The sequence below is a fragment of the Aulonocara sp. 'chitande type north' Nkhata Bay genome, linkage group LG12 (assembly GCF_057382095.1).
Source record: "Aulonocara sp. 'chitande type north' Nkhata Bay isolate Kocher_YH1m ecotype deep benthic linkage group LG12, A_spYH_male_GT1.1, whole genome shotgun sequence".
NCBI lineage: Eukaryota > Metazoa > Chordata > Actinopteri > Cichliformes > Cichlidae > Aulonocara > Aulonocara sp. 'chitande type north' Nkhata Bay.
The window spans coordinates 28,903,851-28,926,598 of NC_141355.1; the positions used below are offsets into that span (position 1 = coordinate 28,903,851).

The 22,748-nt window shown below is 37.7% G+C and overlaps 1 protein-coding gene across 13 annotated transcripts in view; it reads left to right on the plus strand.

Moving 5' to 3' along the window:
* Window positions 1-22,748, plus strand: part of gpat2 (glycerol-3-phosphate acyltransferase 2, mitochondrial) — a 176,625-nt gene that overhangs the window by 75,833 nt on the left and 78,044 nt on the right. Inside the window, exon 1 of one of the 13 annotated variants that reach the window (XM_086314882.1) lies at window positions 17,960-18,074. The exons of the other annotated variants lie outside the window; for them this stretch is intronic. The gene's annotated coding sequence lies outside the window, so the exon portion shown is untranslated. Of the gene's footprint in view, window positions 1-17,959; window positions 18,075-22,748 lie in introns of those variants that run through there. 13 annotated transcript variants of the gene reach the window in all.

Genomic DNA, 22,748 nt, shown 5'->3' on the forward strand with positions numbered 1-22,748 from the left:
CAGAGGCAGCCCACCATCTCAGTCTAATCATGTACTCCTCACCTCAGTGAAGAAGAGAAATCTTTGGTATGGGAATAAAACGCATATTCAACACATAATGGTACCTAAATAAATCAATTATCTGCAGAGTCAAGCAGGTTCTGTAGTCGTGAAACATTTTAACAAGCGAATGGGTGTGTATTGTTAGCACAGTTATTTGATCTTACTGGTGAAACTCACAAACAGGACTTCAGTCTTCATCCTTCATCATTTTCTATCTATCATTTTTTATTTTGTTTATTCTCATTTACAATTCTTGGTTTCCAGGCTTTTCCTAATGAATCTTGGGGGGTTTCCTGATAAATGGCTGTACATATAGCTTCTCATAGAAACAGTGAGGATAAATTCTGCACACTGCACCTCTAAGAATGTAAAAATGGGTGACAAATTGAAGGAAATTACTGAACATTTGTCCACTAATTGAGAGGATCTGATGGTTCTGTTTTGTTTTGGGCATGATTTAGCACACCTTTTTTCCTGAGATCAGCAATAGTCCAGATCCAGACCCAGATGCTGTTTTTTTTTTTTTTTTTTTTTTTATGCGCCCAGACCTATTACTAGACTTTGACTGACCTTTTTAACCTTCCTTGAATTTACCATGGGGCTTTAATCTGTATAGTGTTTTCTTTTGTCTGTGATGGGATGCTACTCAGCAAATCAAATCATTTATTCAGAGCGCGTATGAAAACAAAAAACTCTACCAGGAGATGAGATGCAGAACTCATCTCTAGGGTTAGATGTAAGGTCATCTGTCCAGTCATCCCTTTCCTCACTTTATGAGGAAAAAGGGGGAGTTAATGCCTAGATGGTTAGAGAAATACAAGATAAAGGGAAACTTACACTACACCTTTTACCCCTCACACGTAAAAGCCTAATGGGGTTTTGTCAAAAACCCGCCAGGTTGGCAGGCAACATGAACACCCACGTTTGGGAATGGGATAAATCGAGAACTAAGCGACCTCAAGGTCATAGGTCAAGTTTTCAGAAAATCTTGTGAATTGAATAACTTGAGAACGAAGTGACGTAGGATTTTCAAATTGATACCATAGGTGAATCTACTGGGAGGCCAAGGGGTGCCACTGGCTACAGTCACCATTTTTTTTCTAAAGTCAGCTTTTTCAAAAGCTTTTTTTTAAAGTTCAGAATGCAAACTTATTTTACTTGAAATGAGAAAAGAACATTTTACTTTTAGAGTACCCTCTAGGTCATTGTGACAATTTATTTGTCTTACACACCCAACCAAACAGCAAATAAAAAATTAAACAAAAAGTAAGTTAAAAATCAAAATGTCTAGTCCAGCAAACATAGAATAAAATCTCTGACGTAATGTTAAGTCTTTTGTGCGATTTGGTGCATCTCAAATAAATAAATGAATAATCCAAAAAGTAGTTATATTAATACTGAAATATTTCCTCCAAACAAAACGTATAAATTCTCAATGTGCCAATCAGTCCGTGCATGATTCATTGCTCCGCCCATCAAAAAGTCACCTGCGCGAATATATCGCCTATCGTCATTTAGTGGACTGACGACTGTCAGCTAGAAAATTTTACATATCGGCCAACCTTAGTGTACAGAGGAGTTTATGGTTGACTCAATGACTTCAAGATGCCAATATGCTGTGGCTGCAAAACGAGCCCAAATCATCACCCCCTCTATCACTGTGCTTGACATTAGAAATGGGGTGCTTGTGCTGATATGCTGTGTGGTTTTCACCAAACGTATCACTATGCATTATGGCCAGACATTTCTGTTTTGTGCAGTGTGCCCAAAGGACATTGTTCCACAAATCTTGTGATTTATTCAGATGTAACTTGTAACTTGCCAAACATGTTGATGATCAGTTAATCAAGCACATTTTAATATCAGCACCTGGCTGTTATTTATCCTCTTAATTCCCGGAAGTAGTAAGAGTGTACTAGAAAAAACTGATTTTCACATGACTTTTATATGGTGCGGAGAACCAATTATTTGATCCTCTGCTGAATTCTAAGTTTGTTTTCTTACAAAGGGATGAACAGTTTCTAATTTTATGAAACTAATTTTATGAGACAGAATATCAAAAAAAGAAAATCCTGAAAAAACAAATTGCATAAAAGTTACAAATTGATTTGTATGTCACTGAAATAATCATTTGATTCCCTACAAGCTAGCCGGAATTGTGCATAGCAGAGATTGTAATCTGTCTCCCACATGGGCATGCAGATTTCAGTCAGTCAGTCTGTTACAGATACTCCTGATCTCAGTGATTTGAGGAGTATCTGAAGAAATTGATTCAGTCCACAGAATCAATTTCTTCTATTCCTCACCTTCGCCATAGGCAAGAGAATAGAACTGTCAAAGCTCACTTCAGAGACAACATTGTACACTTGCACAAGGCTTGAATGGGCTACAAGACCATCAGTAAGAAGCTTGGTGAGAAGATGACAAGTAGTGAAATTACTTGGAAATGGAAGAAATATAAAATGGTCTTCAGTCACCCTAAATTGTGAGCTCCATGCAAGATTTTGCCACATAGAGTGAGGATGATCATGGGGAAAAGTGGTGGGTCAGCCCAAAACTACATGGGAAGCACTTGCTAATGATCCAAAGGTAGTTGGGACCACAGTCACCAAGAACACCATTGGTAGCACATGCCATAATGGATTGAAATCTTGCTCTGCCCACAAGGTCCCCTTTATTTCACTCAGTGACATGAAAATCACTTTGTAACTTTTATGTAATGTCTTTTTTTTCTGGATTTTTGGTTGATGTTATGTCTTTCTCCATTAAAATGAAATTACCATAAAGAGTTACTAAATATAGGATAACTTCTAATTTCAAATGAACCTGATAAAAACAAACATACAAACTAAGAAATACACAAAGAAACAGCATTTGTCAGAAACTTTTGAGACTACTTTAGAGTATGTCATAAAGCAAATAATGGTAGAGGTAAGAAATAATTTGTCTTTAGAGTTTCAGAGCTTTCTAACTCAGAAGTGTTAAGAAAAATGCTTTATGATTATCACTGGGGTGTTGGATTAAGTGCTCATCCCCATGTGCCTAAACAAAAGATGATGTGTCTGTTAACAAGAGCAAGTATCACTTTCCATTAACACTTAGGTGGCTCATGAAAGCTACACTAATACACTTGACATTGATAACAATTTTTCAGGCTGAGCCCATGAGTTCTGTCTCCTGCAGCGTGTAAGGCTGCTGCTTGAAAGGCATCGTCTCTTAGCAGGATGTTACTTGGTGGGGGGGCTGTGTTTGTCCATGCAGCCTGTGGCTCCTCTCACACCCACTCTGTTAATCCAAAGTTAGCAGACAAAGTATTTGTTAGTTTAAATTAGATTCTTTTATCAAAGAAATGGTCTCAAGTCATTATTGATACAGTTTTGTATTTGTACATATTTACCATCTTTCTGATTTTTGAGTTTTTTGCATATTTTTCAAACTTGAATGTTTCAAGTTGTTTCAAAAACGCATTCTGTATATATGTGTGTGTGTGTGTGTGCGTGCGTGCGTGTGTGTGCGTGCGCGTGCGTGTGTGTGTGTGTGTGTGCGCGTGCGCGCGCGCATAAAATTGGAAAATGAAAAATTGATCCTTAGAAATACAAAATAACTCATGTGAGGATACACTTAACATATGATCATACGCTAATTACCAAGATGTCCAGAAATGTGCAGGCTGGAACTTTCTTTTTTTCACAGTTAGAGAAATGTTGAAGTCTTTTTTTTTCTTCTTTTTTTTTTTTACTAATCCATTATTTACTGATCCATTATTCATTTAACCGGTAGGACTTTATTAAATGAATAATGGATCAGTCTCCACAGCGTAATGATGGTATTTAAAAGAAGCTAAAGAAAGCAGAGAAATTCTTTCTGTGAGAGCCCTTTAGAAAGTTTGAACTGTGTGAAAAAGAACTCGACATGATTAAGTTGGTGAATTTAAGGTTGTCCCTAGTTATAAAAAAGCCATTGTCCTAGGACATTACGACGATGTCATGTCTATTAGATCCAAGGTGAGTCTGTCAAAGGACCTTTGCAATCCTTTATCCCTCGGTCTTTCATCAGCTGTTGTTTCCTTCCTTTGTGTCCTCTTACTGTCTTTGACTTTAAAGCCAAGCTGGTGCATAATCCCTGGAGGCTTCTTATAAAAGAGTGATGTATGCCTTTCAGTACAAAGGCCATTTTAGCATTTTTCAAGAGAACAAGATTCTGATATAGATGGGTTTTGTTAGAATTTTGTCAGTACCAGTATTGATACCTTTACTCCTACTCTGTTATTTTATTTTATCTCCTGAGGGGGAAGATGAGGTGGAGTTGCTTTATCTGTGCTGTTTTTTGGTTGTTTACCGTGTGATCGCATTATGCTGAAATTACCAGGCCAAAATCCTTAAAACTTGGGAAAGTGGAGCTGGGCAAAAAAAAGGAACCCATTTAAATTATAGTGTACTTTAAACTTGTAAAATGGGTCATTGTCCTCCCCAGTGGATACACTGTCGGTGAGCCCTTTTAGGCTTTTTCAGTTTAAAGGGTTACAATTTCAAGACCTAGTGCAACAGTGCTTAATATGCCCTTTATTATTGTAATTTGTCTGGGCCCTTCAGTTGTGTGTCAACTAGGGGTGGGTTTAAAAAATCGATTTCCTGATTCATATCGATTTTAGCTTGAATAATGCAATCAATATTGATTCATTAAATCCTAAATTTATTTTCAAATATAAATTGATTTTGCCAGAAACGCCAGAATCTCAGATTAAAGGTCACAAAACTATTTCAAAGAGTTAAAACACTTTGAGTTAGAACACTTAAAACACGATTAATAAGCAGGTAGACGGATTTCACTGCACGTACACGGACACGTTGTCTGGTGCTGGAAGCCGACATCTCACAGATTCTGAACCTGCAGGATTTGTCACTCTCTGTCCAAAATATACTGAACCAACAGCAAAAGAAGATCAAAACTATACTTCATGTTTGAAAAACATTGTCACGAATTCCCGCTTGCTTTGGCTGTTTTGCTTCCACCAAGATAAAATCACACTTCCTGCACAGCCCTCTCTTTCTGTCTTATTATGCACCAGTCTACCATTGTGTACAGTGCTGTCGGTCACTATTTTGTTTTTTGTTTTTGTTTTTAAACAACCTCCGCTGAGAAAACCTAATTTAAACTTTTTAAATTGAAAAAAGCTTAGCTGTGTCTCTAATAAAACTTCAGTAACTTTGTTCTGTTTCACTTTTAGCAGCATCAGATAATGTTCATATGCTGATTCATGATTTTCTTCAGTTTTTTTTAATCTACTGCAGAATATTTTTAAGGCGGTTATCTGCTATGAAAAGCCAGGCCAGGAAAATCTCCGTGTTTTTCTGTGTTTTATCCTCAGTTACTTTGACACAAAGGCAGCTGCTGTGATGCTTACACCTCTGAAGTCTCACAAGTGTCAGCTTTGGCTTTATAAAAATATGGATATGTACCGATAAATGATCTGAATTATAATATTTCAGATTGTCTCATTCAGAATCAAATCCAATCGGGACCTTGCGAATTGGAATCGAATCGATTATAGAAATCAAAATCGATACCCAGCCGTAGAGTCAACACAATGTCAGTTTTCCTCAGAGGAGATGTCCGAGCTTGCATTGCTATGGCAAAAAGCAGTAGAAAGTCCGACTGAAGAAACTTAATAGTGTCTATGAAGGAAGCCAGAAATGGTGCATCTTTCCAAAGTGTTTCCATTGCAGTGACAACATTTACAACACACAATTAATTCTTTCCAAAATAAAATAAAAGTGATTCTTGTTCTAAAATAATGTCAGATCATGACTATTGTTTCCTCTGAGTTAATTACTGTAGCTCAAGTAACTAAAGAGTTTGGAGTTTATAGGAACAAAAAAGAAAAGAAAAGACTGGGGGGTGTGTGCAAACACTAGTATATATGGTCAGAGGCAAGCAAACCGTGGAAAATGTCATACAGATATTTAATTAATGGTGATATAAAGAATTAACTTTAGCTGGTGCTGCAGCTTTTTGAAATGAATGTGTTTTGATTTGCTGGAAGCGTAACTTTGTAAAGATAATTACTGTAGAGTTGTTTAATTTAAACGTATTCAGTGGATTGGAATTAGTGTGTTGATATGTGAACTGGAGTTTCTTGGGAATGACGTATTGTAGTTTATTGTACTTTTACAGCTGACCTACAATTACATGCAGTTGTTCACATAAGTTTGGCTGTGGCATTTCAGGTGTTTCAGGCGAGCACTTTAGCATTTCAGTCTGTCCAGAGTGAGTGTATGTAAGTAAACATAAGTCAAAACAGCAAATAGTTCCCTAATTTAAGACTGGTCATTAATAAAAATCTGTATATACTGAGAAGTCTTAAGAAATATGAAAGTGTCAGTTAATCATCCCAAAGAAAATTTTAACTGAATATCACCAAAAATGGAATTAATTTAAGCAAACATTATTGTGAGTAATATACAAATCTTGGCCTTTGAAAAGCTAAAATATTAGATGACAGGATTACTTCTGTATATCTACAAAAACGCTTTAAGGGATCCATTTATGGAAAATGTATTTGAGTCCTGCATGTACAGCCTGTTACTAATATGTCTATGATTTCCTTATACCACTGCATTATTAAAAGTTTCTAGGCACTTAAATACAAGCCTCTATGCTGAATTAAATATAAAAGGCATTAAACAAAAAGTTTTCAGATGAGATTGCATTTCACTGCACAAAGTGGCAACCCATGGGTAAAATGTAGGCAAAGCCATATGCTGTAAACGAGCTAATTCAATACACCAGCAGAGCAGAAAAACAGCTGATTGTTGCTCCTGATACAAGCTATAGCTCGTACAATTGTAGAGCCCACAAGGCAATTTCTCAGATTTCTTCACAAAGAAATTTGCTTTTAATTAGACAAAGTCTCTCAACAATTAACCTTTGCGTTCCCTCGCTACAACTAAAAAACAATAAAACGTTTCATCTTCCTTTATTGCCAGTTTTAAGAACATAATACCCACACGAATGACAATTTAGCGTTGCAGATTTGAGATGTTTAACCCGTTTAAAGTCAAGGATCATTATAAAACAGTGAGGTTTTATGATTAAGCATTACCTAAATTTTGCTGTGAGTGTGGAAGCAATGAAAATTGTGCTTCCCGCTCTCTCTCTCTCATACAAACTCTCTTATGCAGTTTCTGAAGTGGTGGATGTGTGCAGGCTTCTCTATTACTCCCATGCCTTAAACATTTTTGAGCAGCACTCAGCTCATGAGGCTCCTGCTTGTATCGAGTCCAACTTGGTAAACTCTGACACATAAATCTGCATCACTGACAAATAGCAAACCCATATAGACAGTGTTGACCTTTGAGGGAACACAGAGCTAGAGAATACAACATCAGGCAAGCTTATTTTCTATATTGTACAATCAAATTTTATATCAGGCTGCAGTGCTATGGTGTAGGTCATTAAAAAAATTAATGGCTTGCCAACAGTTGATTTGTTTGTTAAATAAACTTTGTGAAATCATTGCTGTTACTCTCTGATTGAAGATAGCAGGCAGGTCCTGAATGAATTAGAACATTCAGTATATTCCTGCTTAATCAAACGCTGTTGCCATGTTAAACTGACATTTGGGCAGGGTCACACATAGAAGACAGAGGCCAGACTTTAAACAAAACTTGTTCCAGTGCAGGCAAAAATGACTTTTTATAGTTAGAGGCACGTTCTCGAGTGGTTTAACCCTTAACACCTCATGTTCTCAGCCCTTCTCAGCTGCACCTAGCCTTGATGAGGGGCAGGACCTTTGCTAAAGTGCCCCTCATCAAGGCTAGGACCCAGTCAATCAGATCTGGCAATGCCCTGGCAAGTATGTGAAGTATGCTCTCTCTACCAACGGGATTTACCACAATGCAGGAAATGGTATCCAAACTATGTTCCTGTCAACGTTTCATAGCTAGTAGGTATTTGTTATCAGCTGCAGCTTGTAGACATTTTCTTAACTTTTATGTGGTAACATAAATTTGGGGGCACAGTGGAACAGTGGTTAAGACTGTTGCTACAAGGCAGGAAGTGTTTTAGGTTTGAATCCATCATCTACCATCCATCTTCGACAGTACTTTTTATTATCTAATAGAATAACTTGCTATGAAGTGGATTAGTCATTAGAAAAAACCTTTTCCAGTCATGTAAACAAAGATGAAATGTGTTGATTAAAGAAGGATTTAAAAAAAAAAAAGAATGTTGCATACTTACTGTGGGAAATGGGATGACCAAAAAGAACAAAAAAAGCCCATTATGAGAAACATTCATCACCCTTCAACTTTACAAACACTGGTCTAAACATCAGCAATAGATCAAGTCCTAGATTCTGGGATTCAATAAATGTTATCCAATAAAAGATAATGATTATTATCTTTGATGATTCTTTGATGAGACAAATGAGTGAGACAAATGAGCAAAACAAGGCTTTCCTTTGGTCTCTGATCCCGTCTAATACCTCTATGACTGACGTAGGGCTGGGCGATACGACCCAAAATTCATATCTCGATATTTTTTTTAGCTGGATGGCGATATAAGATATATATCTCGATTTTTTTTTTTAAAGCCATAAAGTAAGAACAAAAAGAGAGTTCTTAGTCAAAGCTGTGTCCCAGATGTCACACAGGCACTTTTATTAACATAGAGCAGATGTACATAAAATTTACTCAAAAATAAACTATGAGCATTTATTAAATAATAATGCTCCATAAATAAAAGAAAACAATGTTGTTTTTGTGCATAACAAAAAGCTCACAATTGTGCAGTCAAAATGTAAACTAAAAGACGCTGAGCACAATAACAAAGACAGATTTCACAGCTGCTCTGTTCCCAACTTGTACTCTGTGACTGACAGCCTGGAGTTTGAAATCCACTTCGCAACCACGTCTCTTAACAGGTGCCATTTATGGTCCTTATACACAATAGGGTAATATTACGTTGAAGCACAGTACGTATAACTCCGCGAGGCTCAGCCGTAATGCTCCGACAATCCATCAAGCGGTGCAGCTCCGTAGCTTACCAAAGTCGTACTAAAAATTTTTTTGACAGATTGCTGAGCGCCCTGTTCCACATAAAATCGGTTCGCAGCCATCAAGCACAACCAGAATTCATATATAAGGCGCGCTGTCAACTTTTGAGAAAATGAAAGGATTTTAGTCCGTGCAGCCCCTGTGGGCTGCATGGCGTTAGCGTGGTTAGCTCGTTTGCGTGGTTAGCTAGCTAACACGTTGACGCCATCCAGCCCCACGCACGAGGCGATGCGCAGTAACTCGTTAACGGAGATTCGCCGTGTCCATCTTGTCGCTTCCTGCAGGTGAAGCGATGGGGGAGGAGGGGGAGTTGTGTTCAGTGAACGAGAGGCGAGGCCGAGTAACGTTGCATAAAGACGAAAGTGGACGAAAGAGAGACAAACTTGCGGCTCCACAAGTATAATTATAATGTAACATAGACTATATCGATATAAAGGATATTGTCACATCTTATATCTCGTATAAAAATATATCGATATTTTTTAAAAACGCGATATATCGCCCAGCTCTAGACTGACGCCACAGTTCACTCCCAGAAATTGTATTTAATTTGAGGGGAAAGTTTTTAACCCAGTCAAAAGGAGGTTAAGTATTGTGGGATCTTGTTCACGAGTGAAAAATTATACAGATAAGCAAATCAGTGTAGCCATAGCAGTACGGTTTCCAGTTACCAGGGGATCTACTGTGTACTATGTAAAAGTCTTGTGGCATGCAGGAGGACGCCAAATTCAGGGCTCGAGAAACGAGAAATAAACTTAAAAGCAGATCAGCATCCAGGAAATCTAAACTAATTCTCATGTTGAAAAAAACAAACAGCAAGGAGAGAGACAGCCATGGGGATGATGATGGAGCAACAGGTGACACTAATTACAGGTGGCGAGACAGGGGAAGTAGAACTAAAGAGACAGAGGCCACAAAAATTAAACGGGGAGAAACAAAACGCAGGAACAGAAACGCAGACTTCACACAAAGACGGAAAGTCGAACAAACATGGAGACAAGACAACATGGAGACAAGACTTGAGGCATGATGACAGAAACGAGAAACAGAATACAAACAAACTAAAACCTAGACCTAAGAATGCAAATACTGAACAGAGGAAATGGAACCGATATCCAAAATCAAGGACTAAGCACAAAGGAATAACAACTATAATAGGAACCAAAGCCTGAAACTACAATCTTAAACTCAGAATAGTAAATGAACAAGCAGAATTCCTCCTTGGCTCCTTCCTTTGGAGGCTTTCCAGGCTTGCCCAGCTGGGAGGAAACTACACAGAAGACCCAGAACTTGCCAGTAGGAATATATATCTTCTCTGGACCAGGAGCATCTTGGGCTTTCCCTGGAGGACCTGGAACATTTTGTTTGGGAGAAAGACTACAGAATATGCTGCTTAGCCGTTGTGACCTGACTTAGGATAAGCGAAAGAAGACAGATTAAGGGATGTCCTATCTAGATTTCTTTATTTAAAGACGTTAATAAAAAAAATCACAGAACATAAAACTTTTTTTGGGTGACTCCAAACTTTGCAGCAGTAATGTATCTGTTCGTGTCGACACCACTGAACTTTGGCCTTTACAGGAAACTCATAATTAATAAATCACAGAGCGTTGCAGACGTGCTGGTGTTTGATGTTATGCCTACTGTTTCACTGAGCAGTCTTCTTGTTCCTGTAGCCCAAAACCACAAGTGGCTAAGTTAGCAATATTTAATCAAAAGTAGTAGTTTGAGAAAAAATTGGAGGAAAAGAATAAGAACCTTTGCAACATGACAGTGTTTTGGAATATGTGTTGAAGCTCACAAAGCCAGTTACTCACTGATATCATTATTCCCCGTTAAGGGAACTCTTGCAGAGAGCACTTCACGAACCACCTAGACTATGAACTCCAAATTGAGCTACATTTTCTTTTTGCGAAGCCCCAAATGAGACGCATGAATGCGAAATCAATTTTCTGAACTAAGTGGTAACACAAAAGCTTAAAATTATTTTTTTAATTCAAATATTAAGTGACACTGGGTGTTAAATAACACAATCTCATCCTTTTTGAGTTGGTGATATAGCAGATGGAATGCTGGTACTTGAATTATTCCTCTTCAATTAAAACAACACTCTGTCCCACATTTAGCCTTCTGATGACATTCATTAAAAATGCATTAGCGTCTGCATTCATATTGCATGTGTTTGCATAAAGTATCCATGGGAATAACAACAACCTCAAATTCTGGGTAGTATTGTCATCTTCCACCACATTTCTAGTACACCCACTTCTTCTCTCATCAAAGCCATCATTATCAATTTGCCGTGATTTATTCTAGACTTTTTGTGTATTGATTTATACAGTTTTAAAAATTTGGATAGCTTTCCAGGGTTGCAAACAAATAAGGTTTTGTTGGAATCTGAAATAGCAAGACTGAATGTGAGGGAGTGGGCGACAGATGGGAAGCACAGAATCTGGTTTCATGTGAATGAGCTTTTGCCGGAATTATTGGTCAAATCAATCTGAAGGCTAGGGCTGTCAACCTGCAGGGCAGGAGTAGGAGTTTTATTATATCCTTTTCCTAGAAACAGACAGACGTACACACATACACAGACTGAAACTGTACTGGTTTTTACCTTGTAAGGTCTCTTGCCAATTGCTGTAGTAGGGTTGTACTTAAAAATGTTCTTTAGTGTATTGTTGATTTGTCAACAACAAAATGTGCTTTATTGTTATTGTACAGCAAATGAAAAGTTATAAAAAGTATTCAATACATTCATAATTTGAAACTTTTGAAAAAAACTTTTTTGAAGACGCAATTTGCTTTCGTAGTGTTGCACTGGATTACCTTAACTTGTAAATATGCAATTAGTATATTACTGTATATGAGACCTCTAAGTTACATGGGACAGCCTACCTCCATTCAGTATAAGGCAGTCTTTCTCGACAGTATTAGAAAGTGCAGCATCACAAATTATCATAGACCTGAGTCAGCACAGTTCTGCTACCAGTCTTAATAAAAGCTGAACATCTTAAGGTGATGCAAGGTCCAGGGCTGTTGTGTTTCCTTAGATTGTGCAGCTCTCATGTCTTATCTGATTATTTTCTGTAAGTGTATTTTTTTTTTCTCTAGCTGAAGCATGCCTACTTGTCTGGTGATTGTGCTATGTTCTATTTACAGGAACACATGAAGTAGAAAATTCAGTTATGGTTTCTGCATTTTCAGCAAAAAAAGTAATGCATTTCTTCTTTATGGATAAATTAAAACATGTTTGAAAAAATATTCTGTAAGTCTCTCTATCATTACAGTCACATTAGAAAAGTTTCTAAATATGTAAATATAACTGTGATTATTCAATCTAGAATTATAATAAAGACTAAAAATAAAAACTTCCAAAATATGACAAATGCAGTAAACATTCAGAGTTGATAAGCTCGCACCAGAGTCCAGCTGAATTTGATTGCAAACTTTGTGGCACACGTTGTTCTGTCATCACAAAGAAGACGTGTTAACGGCTCAGTGTTATCTTTGACCTGATTGTCGTTGCTGTGTGTGAAGGAGGGTTCAGCACACAAACACGGGCGCCAGAATGAAGGAAAGCAAATCTTAATTTTTAAAAGTGAAAAAGTAGGAGAACCAGCTTTTTGTCTTGGTCCAAAGTTATTGTGGTGCATCTTTAAAGAAAAAATACCCCTTCCCTATTGGTGGAAAAATGTACCATGTTGACCAATCAAAAAATTATATGGCAACATCTGGCATTTTGTTGTTTAGTTAGAGGGAGAAATTTTAGGAGTGACGGTGCCGAGAGAAAGCGAGCAAGCGAAAGAAAGAGGGACAGCGAGTTTTGAGACGTGAGAGATTTGTGACGTTTAGCGTGTTTGGAGTCTATAGGTAGAGGAGCTTGTAAAGAAAAGAGTCTGGACTTCTTTAAGTTGCTTGAAGACGTTTCACCTCTCATCCGAGAAGCTTCTTCAGTTCTGAAGTAGCTTCTCTGACACTTTTCTTTGCAAGCTCCTTTGACTACGATGACCTGGATGACTGAGAACCTTCACAGACAGTCTATAGTTAGTGTGTTGTCTTGTGTAGTTAGTGTGTATTGTAGTCGTTATTTTGATTTGTGTCAGTTATACAAGTGAATTTCACAGCTGCTGCAAAAACTCCACCGAAGTCAGATTGCAATGTAAATGTTGTCTCCAGGTGGAAGACAGGAGTGATACATCACCTGCTGTCAGACCTGCAGGGTTTAGGCCTGTGGTGTTCTCCTTTATCTCACAGTGAACAGAAACTATTTTTTGGAGTGGCACAAATAATTTGTGTGACTTCTTATTTGATGCAGAACACCTGATTGTTCTGTAAATAGTTTTAAATGGTTATATAAAAAACGCAGGCATTGGCTGAATTTTTAGGTAAATACAGTGGGGCAAAAAAGTATTTAGTCAGCCACCGATTGTGCAAGTTCCCCCACTTAAAATGATGACAGAGGTCAGTAATTTGCACCAGAGGTACACTTCAACTGTGAGAGACAGAATGTGAAAAAAAAATCCATGAATTCACATGGTAGGATTTGTAAAGAATTTATTGATTGATTGATTGGTAATTTATTTCAACATGTGAACAATATACAAGTACATTTAGAAAAGAAATAAGAGAGAAAAAAATACTATACAAATTACATACAAAAAAACATTCTGATTAATTTACATGTTGAAAGGGAGTGGGAAGAAGTATACACTTATTTAATCCCACCCCTTTGCCATAAATTATCAGTGAATATTTAGTCAGCTTCCTTGCTGATATAATTTGTAATAAAAATAGTGAACAGATTTCTGATATACTATATACTATAATATCACATCATGAATTTTTTGTTTGTTTGTTTGTTTTTAAATAGAGACATTCACTTAATTTAAATATTTTCCTTTTCTTTATAGATCGAGAAGATCATATTTTTATAACTCTTTTTGAACAGTTTTATGTTTGGACATTGCTTTAATTCCATATTCAGTTTGTTCCATAGTTTCACTCCATGAACAGAAACACAAAAGCCTTTTCTTGTAGTACGTACCTTCATTGTTTTGAAGTTACAAAAACCCCTTAAATTATAACTTCCTTCTTTCAACAAAAACATACTCTGAATATTACCTGGCAGTTCTTTATTTTTTGCTTTGAATAGAATTTGTGCTGTTTGGAATTTCACTATATCGTCAATTTTCAATATTTCAGACTGCAAAAATAGTGAGTTTGTATGTTCCCTATAACCTGCATTGTGGATGATTCGAATTGCTTTTTTTTTTGAAGAGTAAAAAGTGAATGTAATGTGGTTTTATAGTTATTGCCCCAGACCTCTGCACAATAGCTTAAGTATGGTGAAACCAGTGAACAGTGGAGAATATGAAGTGATGTTCTGTCGAATACCTGTTTTGCCTTGTTTAGTACTGCAATTTATTTTCACTGACTCTTTCAATATCAACACCATTTATTTGAATCTTTGTATTTGTATTTAAACTACTATTTCCAAATAACATCAGTTTAGATTTATTCAAATTTAATGATAATTTGTTTTTATCAAGCCAGAACTTCACTTTACTTATTTCATTAGTCATATCCTCCAATAAATTCTGCAGATCATCACCAGAGCAAAAAATGTTTGTATCGTCAGCAAAGAGAACCATTTTTAATACTTTGGACACTTTACAGATGTCGTTAATGTACAAGTTGAAGAATTTTGGACCCAAAACTGACCCTTGGGGTACACCACAAGCAATGTCCATACATAAGGAGCAACCACCATTTATTTTCACAAACTGCTTTCTGTCACTTAAATAACTCCGGACCCAATCTAAAACTACCCCTCTGACACCATAACGTTCCAGTTTTCTTATTAATATATCATGATCTATAGTGTCAAATGCCTTTGTCAAGTCTATGAATAACCCAGCCACATATTGCTTTTTGTCTATGGAATTTGTGATGTATTCTATTGAATCTAATAGTGCCGATGATGTTGATCTGCTTGATCTGAATCCGTACTGACTCTCAGTGAGTAGTTTATGTTTATCTATAAATTTTTCCAGTCTGTTTTTAAACAGTTTTTCAAGAACTTTTGAGAATTGAGGTAGTAAAGAGGGTGGAAAATAAGTATTTGGTCACCTCAAACAAGGAAAATCTCTGGCTCTCACAGACCTGTAACGTCTTCTGTAAGAAGCTTTTCTGTCCCCCACTCGTTACCTGTATGAATGGCACCTGTTTGAACTCATCATCTGTATAAAAGACACCTGTCCACAGCCTCAAACAGTCAGACTCCAAACTCTGCCATGGCCAAGACCAAAGAGCTTTCGAAGGACACCAGGAAAAGTATTGTAGACCTGCACCAGACTGGGAAGAGTGAATCTACAATAGGCAAGCAGCTTGGTGTGAAAAAATCAACTGTGGGAGCAATCATCGGAAAATGGAAGACATACAAGACCACTGATAATCTCCCTCGATCTGGGGCTCCACGCAAGATCTCATCCCGTGGGGTCAAAATGATCATGAGAACGGTGAGCAAAGATCCCAGAACCACACGGGGGGACCTGGTGAATGACCTGCAGAGAGCTGGGACCAAAGTAACAAAGGTCACCATCAGTAACACACTAAAACGGCAGGGAATCAAATCCCGCAGTGCCAGACGTGTTCCGCTGCTGAAGCCAGTGCATGTCCAGGCCCGTCTGAAGTTTGCCAGAGAGCACATGGATGATACAGCAGAGGATTGGGAGAATGTCATGTGGTCAGATGAAACCAAAGTAGAACTTTTTGGTATAAACTCAACTCGTCGTGTTTGGAGGAAGAAGAATACTGAGTTGCATCCCAAGAACACCATACCTACTGTGAAGCATGGGGGTGGAAACATCATGCTATGGGGCTGTTTTTCTGCCAAGGGGACAGGACGACTGATCCGTGTTAAGGACAGAATGAATGGGGCCATGTATCGTGAGATTTTGAGCCAAAACCTCCTTCCATCAGTGAGAACTTTGAAGATGAAACGAGGCTGGGTCTTCCAACATGACAATGATCCAAAACACACCGCCCGGGCAACAAAGGAGTGGCTCCGTAAGAAGCATTTGAAAGTCCTGGAGTGGCCTAGCCAGTCTCCAGACCTCAACCCCATAGAAAATCTGTGGCGGGAGTTGAAAGTCCGTGTTGCTCGGCGACAGCCCCAAAACATCACTGCTCTCGAGAAGATCTGCATGGAGGAATGGGCCAAAATACCAGCTACTGTGTGTACAAACCTGGTAAAGACCTATAGTAAACGTTTGACCTCTGTTATTGCCAACAAAGGTTATGTTACAAAGTATTGAGTTGTATTTTTGTTATTGACCAAATACTTATTTTCCACCCTGATTTACGAATAAATTCTTTACAAATCCTACCATGTGGATTCATGGATTTTTTTTTTCACATTCTGTCTCTCACAGTTGAAGTGTACCTCTGGTGCAAATTACTGACCTCTGTCATCATTTTAGGTGGGGGAACTTGCACAATCGGTGGCTGACTAAATACTTTTTTGCCCCACTGTAGGTGTTTGCAAAACGTGTGCATAATTTTTTTAAATTGCATTTCAAGTTATGAAAATGATTCGTTAAGCATGTTTGTGGTTGTTATAGTAAAAATTATCATTTTTTTCTACTCAGATTTTGTTTTTTTTGTCTGAATTTAGAACAGTTGTGTTAATACAATATGTCAAGATAAAAAAATGTAAATTTAGACATGTTAGGTTGTGTTGAAAAGAATGATATGAAACAAGGCAAGATAAATGGTTTTTAAAGGTGAAATATAGAGGTAAAATCAAAAGTAGTCAAAAAGGGCCAATTATGCCCTGGACCCCAGAGGGTTAATATATTGCTATTTCTGTTATTTTCTTCTTGGTTTTTTCCAACCATATTACCAAATTTCAATAATTTGTTGTGATATCTAAACTAGTCAGGACTACTGTCTTTAAACCAGTTGATCCACCTGTTTTTTGTTTTAATCTGAAAGTAGTTTTTGTATTTTTATACTTACTGCATTTTGCAATTTAATTCATTTTTATTGTATTCCTGGGACAATTTTTTACAATATCACTTGAGACTTTCTGGGTTTGGCTTACATATTGTTTGTCTTGGCTCTTATATGAAAGCATTACCATACATGTCTGTGAAGGTTCTCAGTCATCCAGGTCATCGTAGTCAAAGGAGCTTGGAAAGAAAAGCGTCTGGACTTCTTTAAGTTGCTTGAAGACGTTTCACCTCTCATCCGAGAAGCTTTTTCAGTTTCTTCTTCATTACCATAAATCTACAGTTTGCAGTAACTTGTTCTAAGACCTTTGTTGTTACTGTCAATAGTTGTTGGATTCATTTGTCAGTCAGACAAATTGATGATGACCTAACCCTGACTGCCACTTGGACTTTATTGATTAAGGCAGGATGAGTTAAATGTGCTGAAACAAGAGAATTAGACCACATTTCAATAGCAGTTCTTGTATCCAATTCTTTTTGTGAGCTCTTGGTAAGGAACAGAGCAATCCTTGGAATCTTGCTAATTTTGGAGAGCCACAATGATTGAAGATGATTTGATTGGTAGTCTCCAGAAGGGAACTTCATAAATTAGAAAGTTATGGCCTGATTATCACATAAATTGCCCGTTAAATAGATTTTACTTTCTTGGCAGTGTGCATGCTTGAATTATATATGTGTGTGGAGTGGGAGAGTCAGAAAGTGAGATCCATTCATGATAACTTGCTCACCATTACTTGTATCAACGGCGCAGATAATGCTGGTGTGGTTCTTTTATTACCGTCATCAGTTTTATTGCTGTTGTTAATACTATGGTTTGTTCCCCTGGCAGTCTAATGCAGAAGAGATGAGTGGATCCATCACAGCTAGATTGGGTCCTGGAGGAGAAATAACCAGCGTCAGGCACAATGAGAGTTGGGTAACGTGAGCGGCAGAAAGAGATAAAACGCAATAACGAGAGAATCAGGTGATATGAAAAAATGAACAAAATAATTGAACAAACAAATGGAAAGAGATGAATGATTTGTCAGGAGAGAGGAGCTGAAAGGGAAAGACCAGAGGAAATGGGCTTTCTCCCTTCTATAGGCTTAAAAGTGATTTTAACTTCAGAAAAGCAACAACAAATATCCACACAAAGGCTGTCTTTTTTTTTCTTGAGGGTGAAAGAGTGAGCTTTTGCAGGGAATGAGGAGTGCCAAGATGAGAATTATAGAAAGACTGCCAAAGCAAATAAAGTGAATGCTTTACTTTTGTCTGTGTTGCTGAATAAAGCACTATCAGCACTACCAAGACCAGAGTCTCTCTAATACTGATACAAACTGCTGTGTCTCCTGCTGTAACTCATTCGTTTCACTGATGGAAACCTTGGCAGAAGACAAGATGTGTTGGATTAGGTTTTGTTTTTTGTTTTTTTTTGTTTTTGTCTTTTACTGCAGCCGCTCATCATTGTGCACTTTATTAAGTACTCAACATTACAGAGAAGAGGTTGGTTCAACAGCTTGATGCAAAGACGTAACACACATAGCCACCAGTCCCAATTTATTAAACTATATCACTAATTTATGGCAAGTTGAAGACAAACAAGAGGCTGTTCAGTTTCAGTCACTGAGTCCGCTACTGGAGCTCAGAGTTAGGAATGCAAATTTTAAACTTACTACTAGCACTGTTGCCTCACGGCAAGAAGGTACTGGGTTAAAGACATGCCATTAGTGGGGTTAGGTTAATTAGTTCTAAATTGCCCATACATATGAATGTGAATGGTTATCTGTCTCTCTGTGTTAGCCGTGTGAAAGACTGGCAATCTTCTTCTCACCATATGGCAACTAGTATAGGCTCCAGCACCCCCATGATCCTGACTTGAATAAGCGGAAGAAATGGATGGATTTTACTATTTCTTCTTCCTTTGGCTGTTTGTTTAGGGATTGTCATAGCAGATTTTCTTCCTCTATCTCACCCTGTCCCTTGCATCTTCTGTCACTTCAACCGACTGCATGTCCTTTCTCACTACATTCATAAACCTCCTGTGTTCTCTTGTTCATTTCATTTTGTCTGGCAGCTCCTTATCCACTATCCTATGTTCTAAAATAAAACAGTTTTTCACCCCTGACATGTACTGTTGGGAATTTGAAGAACAGAACGCCACTAAAATTAAAAATTTAATGGCAAAAATTCCAGTAATGGCTTTAACTCTCCCAGGAATTTCTAAAGTATTAAATACAGTAACTAACTTGCAGTCTTCCATAGTATATAACCTGTAACTTTAGAACTATTTAGTTATTGTAGGTTTGTATTAAATAATCATCATACCTGATCTACATGTTGTATTGATTCTTTAGTTTATGAGCTGCTGGCAACAGCAGATGTTCATCTGTAACAGATGTCCACAAATATAGTCAGAGAAACTTTAATATAGTCAGGGGAAATCTGTCATGATTTACTATCATCTCTAAAATGTTTTAATATATCAGTTTAGTTGTAATGTTCTTGGAAGCATGTGTAATCAGAGTCCTGCTGCTCTTTCTAAACATCAGCAGCGTTAGCAGCTAAAGCTAATCGCTGCCGACAGAGACGAAGCTCCCGGCCTCTGTTAGCATTTTGAAATCCGAGTTTAGCGCGAGCCTTTGCTAACCGTTTAAACTGGACAGGGTCTCATTTGGAAATTGAGATTTAAATGGTCTCAGTCCTTCAAAATGATAACTAGCATTACTTTTTTTTATATATACTGGTGAGAGAATTTAACGTTTGGAAGCATTAGTCAACAGCAAAATGTACCAGCTGTGATTCACTATAAGTTGCTTGATTAGATTATTTTCAATAAACAATGACTAAATAAAAAAACAAAAAATGATTAAAAAAATGGAACAAGCACTGTTTTCATGTTTGTATTAGTTAGAGATGGCACGATACCACTTTTTTATGTCCGATACCGATACCGATATCATAAATTTGGATATCTGCCGATACCGATATGAATCCGATATAGTGTTTTTTAATCAACAAAACTGTTTTTTAAAATATCTTGCTGCATTTTGCAAGTCTGCAAGTTCATACTCAAGTTTAAAACAACAACTACACTAAAGCTATTCTGTTATACCTGTATACAAAAAAAATATTTCATAGTTCAGCAATACTGATCAATCTAATAAACTTAGACCTACACCATCCTCCCTATTCTGGTATTTTAAAGAGTACTTAGCGTAAATATTAAGCAACCTAACTAATAGGGTTCCAACTCCCAGCAACAACAAAAATAAATAAATAAAAAATAAGGAACCACCCCTCACGCGCCACCTCATGATGCTTAATCAACGTAATCAACCTTAATTTGATGCAGTGTGAAAAAAATGCACAGAAATCAATTATTTTTCAAGAAATATTAAATAGATTCAACATCTTTCTTCAACAAAATTGCAGACTGCACAGATGGTACCTTCCCAAAGTAAAAAGTACTATAGCTTACTAGGGTATATATATTAGACTTAATAGTCACTATATACAGTAATGGACTTCTATTCATTTTACATCAAATTAAAACTTTGGGTGTCAGATAATTATTTATTAAAAGCTCGACATTTTAAATGAGAATAAGAAAGAAAAGTATGTCTTTGTGCCCCCTTTTCCCTGTTCATGCCCTATCGGCCCCCCTGGCTAAACTTTGCTAGATCCGCCCCTGCACAGTTACCAGCGTCAGCTACGTAGAAAAAGATCCTGGTGTAGAAAGAAATATTAAATAAATTCTAACAACAGCTGATCAAGCTTAAACGTTCTGCTGTTGTTCAGCCGCTGGTTTCCTCTTTCTGGTGCAAAGTGGGCCAAAAACAAACAAGAGACACGGACTCGCGACAGAAAAGCCGATCAGCTGATCATTTAAGCAGTTTCACGATTGAAGTAGCAGCCGGAGAGCGAGAGGCAGTAGCTTGTTAAGCTTAACGTGGGAATGCTTTACAAACATTCAGAGATGGACTTACACACTTGCTTTACTTCTCTCGGGGATAACTTTGTCGGAGATGAAATGCCAGGTTGCTAGCGAAGCTCCACATGCTATCCAGACCACCGACAGGTCCGGCATGCCACAGCTGCTCTATCACGTGATGCATACTGCTCCGACTGCTAACGTTCTGAGGCGAGTTACGGTGTGTTGCAAGTTTTGCGAGGTGCTTTCGTGATATTTAATGGATCGGATTACATTTTTTATTTTTCTCCGATATCCGATCCAGTAATTTAGGTCAGTATCGGACCGATACCGATACGTAATATCGGATCGGTCCATCTCTAGTATTAGTCCATCATCGCTACCAGGTCTCAACACCTCAGTTCCCCAGTCTAGATCCACACAGACTACCTTTTGAGCAGAAGGGACCGATATTTTTAAGTTGAGGGAACCAATGCTAGAGGTGGAGGGAAAAAAAATCAATACAACATAGTATTGTGATATTCTCCCGAGAACCGAGGGAGGTTGGGAGGGGGCAGCAGGGAGGAGGAGGAGGTGGTATCTTTGATTTTGGTTTATCTTTAGGGTGGCTCAAATAAGTCAGACCAAAGATATAGACCAAAAACAAATGACCACTATAGAGGACATGAATAATTGGGCTGGGTCTCATGCGGATTTATTATTATCTCAGGATGTGATATTGTATCATTTCAGGGAATCCAAATATCAGTATTTCATTAAATAAACTTAAATACTTAATAGTTAACACAGATTGACAAAGTTGAACTTCGAGGGCATAATTACCTTTGAAAAAAGGTGATAAATTGCAATAGAAAAATGCAATAATATGTATCGTGAATGATATTATTGTATTGTTGTGTGTCTGGTGATCCCCACCTCTAACTGATGCTGAAAGTAATGATAATAATAATAATGATAAGTGTTACAGTTTTTTGTACTTCACATCAGGAAAATGTTGTGGCCACAGTGGATTTTAGTATATATAGGATATGTGTAGGAACAGGTGTTGGTGTAAAGAGAGGCTGGAATGCTACCAGTATAACTGCTCATCACTGTTTTTAGAACCCAGATAAAGGCCACACAGAATTCCAGTAGCAGACACATCTCGACATCCACTGTGCAAATCAGGCCCTTGTGGTCAAATAGCTGCTAAGAAACCACCACTAACAAGCAGAAGACTTTTGCTTGGACCAAGAAACACAAGAAATGGGTATTAGACCTGTGCAAATCTGTGCTTTGGTCTGATGAGTCCTAATGAGATATTTGGTTTCACCCCTCATGTCTCCCGCAATTAGCTGGGCTGACCTTATGGAATATGTTAGGTTAACTGAAGACGAGCTGGAACCATGCAGCTCAGGCTGAAGCCGGCGAAACGGCTGTCTCACTGGATTATAGAAGTTATATAGCAATACAACTTAAAAACACAATACAAGTTATAAACAATAAGAATTTAAAAACTAGGCATAGAAGGCGTAGAATTAAGACATGTAGGATAGGGTGAACAAGTGGGTCTTCAACATAGTTTTAAAAACCTCCACAGAGCATGCCTGCCTAATATCGTGAGGGACGTTGTTCCACAAAAATGGGGCATGAAAAGAAAAAGCAGGCTCTCCAATAGTCTTTTTTCTGGCGCTAGGTAGTACTCAGCTTTAAGAACTGACAGAGGCGAGGCTGCCCAACACTGGCGCC